At 43.5% G+C, this 7,660-nt stretch overlaps 1 protein-coding gene across 2 annotated transcripts in view; it reads left to right on the top strand.

Annotated features, from left to right (window-relative positions):
• The window catches only part of ASNS (asparagine synthetase (glutamine-hydrolyzing)), a 106,203-nt gene that overhangs the window by 9,143 nt on the left and 89,400 nt on the right, over positions 1 to 7,660 (top strand). The window contains exon 1 of one of the 2 annotated variants that reach the window (XM_068235064.1): positions 2,129 to 2,261. The exons of the other annotated variant lie outside the window; for it this stretch is intronic. The gene's annotated coding sequence lies outside the window, so the exon portion shown is untranslated. Of the gene's footprint in view, positions 1 to 2,128; positions 2,262 to 7,660 lie in introns of those variants that run through there. 2 annotated transcript variants of the gene reach the window in all.

Genomic DNA, 7,660 nt, shown 5'->3' with positions numbered 1-7,660 from the left:
TAGTATGTAGAGTATAAGCTGTTACTCTGTGCCTGCACTGATAGTAAACTAGCTGCAGCGTGTACTGATAGTGTACTAGCTGCAGTGTGTGCTGATCTCTGCTGCCTCCAATACGTACAGTATAAGCTGTTACTCTGTGCATGCACTGATAGTAAACTAGCTGCAGCGTGTTCTGATCTCTGCTACCTCCAGTATGTATAGTATAAGCTGTTACTCTGTGCCTGCACTGATAGTAAACTAGCTGCAGCGTGTTCTGATCCCTGCTACCTCCTGTATGTACAGTATAAGCTGTTACTCTGTGCCTGTACTGATCGTAAACTATCTGCAGTGTGTGCTGATCCCTGCTACCCCCAGTATGTGCAGTATAAGCTGTTACTCTGTGCCTGTACTGATAGTAAACTAGCTGCAGTGTGTGCTGATCTCTGCTACCTCCAGTATGTACAGTATAAGCTGTTATTCTGAGCCTGTACTGATAGTAAACTAGCTGCAGCGTGTGCTGATCTCTGCTTCCTCCAGTATGTACAGTCTAAGCTATTACTCTGTGCCTGCACTGATAGTAAACTAGCTGCAGTGTGTGCTGATCTCTGCTACCACCAGTATGTACAGTATAAGCTCTTACTCTGTGCCTGTACTGATAGTAAACTAGCTGCAGTGTGTGCTGATCTCTGCTACCACCAGTACGTACAGTATAAGCTGTTACTCTGTGCCTGTACTGATAGTAAACTATCTGCAGTGTGTGCTGATCTCTGCTACCCTTAGTATGTACAGTATAAGCTGTTACTCTGTGCCTGCACTGATAGTAAACTAGCTGCAGTGTGTACTGATCTCTACTACCCCCAGTATGTACAGTATAAGCTGTTACTCTGTGTCTGTACTGATAGTAAACTAGCTGCAGTGTGTACTGATCTCTACTACCCCCAGTATGTACAGTCTAAGCTGTTACTCTGTGCCTGCACTGATAGTAAACTAGCTGCAGTGTGTACTGATCTCTACTACCCCCAGTATGTACAGTATAAGCTGTTACTCTGTGTCTGTACTGATAGTAAACTAGCTGCAGTGTGTACTGATCTCTACTACCCCCAGTATGTACAGTATAAGCTGTTACTCTGTGTCTGTACTGATAGTAAACTAGCTGCAGTGTGTGTTGATATCTGCTACCTCCAGTATGTACAGTATAACATGTTACTCTGTGCCAGTACTGATAGTAAACTAGCTGCAGTGTGTGCTGAACTCTGCTACCCCCAGTATGTACAATATAAGCTGTTACTCTGTGCCTGTACTGATAGTAAACTATCTGCAGCATGTGCTAATCTCTGCTGTCTGCAGTATGTACAGTATAAGCTGTTACTGTGTGTCTTTACTGATAGTAAAGTAGCTGCAGTGTGTTCTGACCACTTCTACCTCCAATATGTGCAGTATAAGCTGTTACTCTGTGCCTGTACTGATAGTAAACTATCTGCAGTTTGTTCTGATCTCTGCTACCCCTAGTATGTACAGTATAAGCTGTTACTCTGTGTCTGTACTGATAGTAAACTAGCTGCAGTGTGTGCTGATATCTGCTACCTCCAGTATGTACATTATAACCTGCTCCTCTGTGCCTGCACTGATAGTAAATTAGCTGCAGGGTGTGCTGATCTCTGCTACCCCCAGTATGTACAGTATAAGCTGTTACTCTGTGTCTGTACTGATAGTAAAGTAGCTGCAGTGTGTGCTGATCATTTCTACCTCCAGTATGTACAGTATGAGCTGTTACTCTGTTCCTGTACTGATAGTAAACTAGGTGGAGTGTGTGCTGATGTCTGCTGTCTGCAGTATGTACAGTATAAGTGTTACTCTGTGTCTATACTGAAAGGAAACTAGCTGCAGTTGTATAAAAATATTTATACAACAATATAACAGGATGCAATCAAAACAATGTTACTACTACTATTACTACTACTACTACTACTAATAATAATAATAATAGCAAGCTATTGGACATTTGGCCACATGGAAGTGATCTTGCAGTGTGAGTTTGGGTTCCCCTTTAAGCTGCCGGCATTGTGCTGGGAGTCTCCAGTGTGCGTTCCAGTAATGAGAAGTGAAAGTGCTCAGCCAGTCATACAATAAGCACGGGGATTCCTCTGTCCAATCAGCAGCTGAGGCAGCCAGTCACTGGGAGAGATGGTTGCAGCGTGCAGCCGGTAGATCAGCAGACAGCAGGCTCACCGAGGACAGCGTTTGCCGTCGCCGAGACCGCCGATAGGACGCCACCCCTCCCGGTAACACACAAATCACTGCGTGAGAATAATAATCTGCCTTCTCTCCTGCGTTCTGCAGCTGCTGCTCGCTCTGGGTATCCGTGAAACATATGTCACCGATTGCATCAGACAAGCAGCACTGCCGCAGGTAACTTTACAACTCTCACCGGCCAGCACCACAAGTCCCAGCAGAGGAGGAGGGCGGGGCTTGTGGTGCTGCTGCGTCCAGACTGCGACAGGTGCACAATTTTCAGCGAAGAATCGCCCAAGCGATCAGATAAATGTGATCGGAAGTAAAATATTGTAATACATTGATTGGTTCACAACCAAGGAACCAATCTGTATTCACAACCGATTTAAAATTTTTTTTTTGACTGACTAAATTGTGGTAGAACGATCACCATACGGTTCAACACACACCATACAATCTTGGTTGTACAGATTTACCAACTCTATGTAGTGTACGGGGCAACAGATTGAAAATAATTTGATAAGCTCTTATACTACAAGAAAGTTATGAGATTGAACAACCAAGATTGTATTGTGAGTGTTGAGCCTTAAAGGGTGAAATTAACGGTACAATTTTATCTTCAGATTTGATTTTTCGACGTGATTTGAATGATCAAAACTAAACGCAAGGCAAATATTGATTTTCCCATTGTAACGATTTAAGAAGGTTTTAAATTTGATCATAAAATCCAACTTTTGGATCAATATTTTTTTTCTTTTCCAATCGACCAAAGAATTGTTTCACAAAAATTTGCTCCACACACGGCCCAGTTTTCTATACAATTCGATCATAAAAATCGTTTTGAAAGATTGAACCTGAACACCTTTAGAATTGTTCGCAGTTTATTTGGGACATCAGCAGAGTTTATCTTTTGGGACATTTATCTGATCGCTTGGGGGACCCTTCAGTGAAGATTGTACCGTTAGTGGGAACCCTAACATTTGAAACATTAGCCCGATATAAATATCACAAGGGTGTGTTCAATTTTTCCCTTAATTATGAAAAAAAAATCACTGCAAACTCAGAAAAACCTGCTTGGGTCTATAAATCAAGAAACTATCTGTCCTAAACCATTCAATCTTCTGAAAGAATCAGCCACTCCTGATCAACTTATATCGATGAAAACGGGAAACTTGTTTAGAGCTCTTGTTTGAATATAAAAAGCGTCTTTTTTCCTGTACAACCAAATGCTTTTAGCAAATTGCCTTAAAATCAAATCTTGTGGGGTCACTTTGAAAATCAGAGAAATAGGGATTTTGGTTGGTTATTAACATAATTATCTTTTATTTTTATATCACCATCATCTTCCATAGCCCTGTACAAAGAGCCAATCAGACAATAGTGAAGTCCAAAGATAGATATGTTAATATAGTACACAATACAAAAATCACACAGGGACCTGACCACCTGAGGGGGAGGAGCCTGCCCTTGTGAGCTTACAGTCTAGAGGGGAGTGGAGACACTAGGGGAGGAGCCTGCCCTTGTGAGCTCAGTCTAGAGGAGAGTGGAGACACTAGGGGAGGAGCCTGCCCTTGTGAGCTTACAGTCTAGAGGGGAGTGGAGACACTAGGGGAGGAGCCTGCCCTTGTGAGCTCAGTCTAGAGGGGAGTGGGTGGAGACACTAGGGGAGGAGCCTGCCCTTGTGAGCTTACAGTCTAGTGGGGAGTGTAGACACTAAGGGAGGAGCCTGCCCTTCTGAGCTTACAGTCTAGAGGGGAGTGGAGACACTAGGGGGAGGAGCCTGCCCTTGTGAGCTTACAGTCTAGAGGGAGTGGGTGGAGACAGTAGGGGAGGAGCCTGCCCTTGTGAGTTTACAGTCTAGAGGGGAGTGGAGACACTAGAAATAGGAGCTTTCTCTTGTGAGCTTACAGTCTACAGGGGAGTGGGTGGAGACACTAGGGGAGGAGCCTGCCTCTGTGAAATTACTGTCTAGAGGGGTGGAGACAGTAGGAGGAGGAGCCTGCCCTTGTGAGCTTACAGTCTTGATGGGAGTGGAGACAATAGGGGCAGGAGCCTGCCCTTGTGAACCTACAGACTAGAGGAGAGTGGAGACACAAGGGAAAGAGCCTGCCCTTCTAAGCTTACATACACCTGTAGTATGAGAACTTACGTACACAATCTGTTTATAGTATTTACGATGAGTAGAATGATATTTCCAGGTCCTTGTGAGATGGAAAGACCCCCGGACACCCCTCCTTTCCACCCCACCCCGTGTCAGACAGGAATGCGCTGGCAGCTGTACAAGTACCAGCCTGGGAGGGTTTACAATCCCCCCTCTGCCTCCTGCATTGTTATCAAGTCAGCGGTGAAATCCGCCGGTCTGTGCCGGGGTCAGTCCTGCGTGAGATCGCCTTCTATTCACCCTCCGGGCCACGAAACATTCCCAACACGCCAATGTCGTCTTACCTGCCAAGAATTGTGGCAACCCAGCACAAGTCGGGCATTTCGGGACCTTCACTGAGTGATGTTACAAACTTTATTAGATTCTTTAGATTTGCAAAAATGTCAGTTTACACACATTAGACAAAAGTCAGGTGAAACATCTGACGAACATCAGATTTCGTTGTAAATGTAGCTAAATGACTACGACGAGCGACCAATATCGGGTATTCTGCCCAACGCACCTGGCAGATCGACTATTGGGGAGATATAATGCAGTAGGCCGGTATGTACAAGTCGTTCAGACGACATTGTTCCAGGATCCAGAGTGTGTGTGCAGGTTGTGGGAAATGTCACTCGGGGCCTGAGCCCACTGACGCAGCTGTGTCTGCTTCTCTCTGCTTTCAGCATCTGTAACATTGATGTTCGTGAAGAGATTACAGAGGCGCCAAAAGGATAAGAACAAACTATAAAAACATTTAAAAATACTATTGAGGCAGTGGTGGACTTACCTCATACAAGAAGACACTGAAACTGTCTATTCAAATAAATACAAATTTATTAGCATACTCCAAAAAAAGGGGGACTGCAACGCGTTTCGCAGGCTTAAACCCGCTTCCTCAGGCAATAAAAGTTGGGAGTATACAACTTCAGTGATTCCAGGTTACACCTGCCTCTGTAATCTCTTCACAAACTTATTATCCACCCTTGGTGGAGGGGGATACCCCTTTCTCCTATCTACAGAGAGCGACTTCTTACTCCTGAGTGGGGACAGGATAATCTCCTCACCTGCCTATACAGCGGTTCCCTTGGAGGTAACCCTGACTTGTGAGTACCGGTATATTCATCATACTCTTTCACATTTTCATAATTTGCAGTGCATACTACACTATATTGGGCTCTCGGTTTCCCTTTTCTCTCCTTGTGTAACACTGATGTGTTTCTGAAAAATGGATACAACTTCGTCAGGGGCCGCAGGCCCTTACCACTTACGTGAGCAGTTTTCAAGCTACATAATCATTTGGAACATCGATTGACTATCACATTTATCTAGTGTGTGTACAGATCTTTAGACTGGGAGGAGTAAGGCCGCATTTACATTTAAAGAAAACCTGAACTGAAAATTAAAAGACAAAATAAACATACACAGGTCATACTTACCTCCCGTGTAGTCTACTTATCAATCTCTTTCTCCTCTCCTGCGTCCTGTTTGTCCACTGTGATCAATGGAATTCTCCGTCCTCCATTTTGAAAATGGCCATTACCCATAACAGCTTCCTGGTCAGCACACTGTTACACTGTAACATCGCCCACTTGAGCCACAGGGAAACATGGACACATCAGTTGTCCTCTCAGCTGTAACTGACAGCAACTGATATATAACTGAGAGCAACTGATATATTTCAGTTCTGACAAAATATTGTCAGAACTGGAAGGGATAATTGTCAGAAGAAAATGGTGAGCTTCTGAGAGGAACTGATGGAAAGGTAACTATGTAATGTTCATTTGAAGTTACCGCATGTGTTTATTTTAAATAATTTTACTCAGTACAGGTTCTCTTAAACCATGAAAATTTTGCATTTTTTCCCCATGTTGGATATCTGCATTTTGTAATTTTGCAGGTATCTTCCTTTGGTTTTTATGCAATTTTTGTGCATACAGTAGTTTTGTGCAAATTTTTGGATTGAGATTTTTCCATGCCTACCAATTAAGTTCATGTACATGATTATGTATCTAGTTAAGCTCAAAATTGTATGCATTTTTACATACAAAACTGTGATTTTTCTGCATTTCCATTAACTTGCTTTATTTGCGATCCGCACAGCTCTCACACGCAAAAAAAACAAAAAACCAAACACGGCCAGGCGAAAAATTTTCTGAAAAGTTATTTTCACCTCTCCCGGATGTTGCTAATAGAAATCTACGCCCTGTTTGGGACCTGTTATCCCTGACAGGGCGTAGATTTCAATTAACCCCCTGCAAACTCCTGCCGCTACCAGCGATCGTGCCGCCCTTCCGTCACTGCAGCCCACTCGCCCTGCTGTTGGTATGACGGCAGAGCTCTGTGAGCCGGTCAGAAGCTGATTTCATTTCCTCCTGACCATGTGATCACTGTGAGCCAATGACTGTAGTTTAATCACAGTAGCTAATGATTTAGCACAGATCCCATGCGCAATGTAGTAAAGTGATGAATGTTTTAAAAAATGCACCAAAATCAGATCCCCGAAACGCAGAGGTTCCCTGAAATGGCAGTTTGCTGATAGGAAAACATTCTGTGCATTCTCGCATGCGATTTGGCCTTGAACAAAAAGCCCACGTGGTTTTCACAAGTATGACTCTCAGGGATTTACAGAGCCAATCCCCAAAATTCTGGTGGCTCGAGTCCAGTCCACCATGACTAAATTACAAAGGCAATAATTCACAGTCATTTGGGATGACTACAAGTGCCCCCCATGTGGCCTCCCCTACAAGCCTTCGCCATCTGCCGAAATCCTATCCTACTAATATAATAAATGGGAAAGTTTGGATGTTTGGATGTTTGTTACTCGATCACGCAAAAATGGCTAAACGGATTAGAATGAAATTTGGCACACACATAGTACACTAACTGGAATAAAGTATAGGATACTTTTTATTTGCATAACCAAAAAGGGGGCGGAGACAAATACAAATTTCACTGGAAAATGTAAACTGCAGCCATTCTTACACTGTTAATGGCAGGGTTCTCAAACTTTGCACAGTTGGTCACTGGGTGACTGGGATTAATATTCAGAAAGGTGGGTGGAGTCTATAACAGCCAATCAAAATTAATCTATTGATTTTCAAGGGGAATATTTACATTGCTGCCATTCTTGGACTGTTAATGGCACAAGCCTCAAACCTGGTACAGTTGGTCATTGGGTGACTGGGGTTCAATTTCAGAAAGGAGGTGGAGCCACAAACAGCCAATTAGATTTGTTTCATTCCAATGCAAATTATTGATGCCAAACACCGCAAACCTCACAAACTTGGTAATTGATTAATTGTGCGT

The sequence above is a fragment of the Hyperolius riggenbachi genome, chromosome 5 (genome assembly GCF_040937935.1).
Source record: "Hyperolius riggenbachi isolate aHypRig1 chromosome 5, aHypRig1.pri, whole genome shotgun sequence".
NCBI lineage: Eukaryota > Metazoa > Chordata > Amphibia > Anura > Hyperoliidae > Hyperolius > Hyperolius riggenbachi.
Note: the sequence above shows the minus strand (reverse complement) of the source record. Positions and strands in the feature narration are given on the sequence as shown.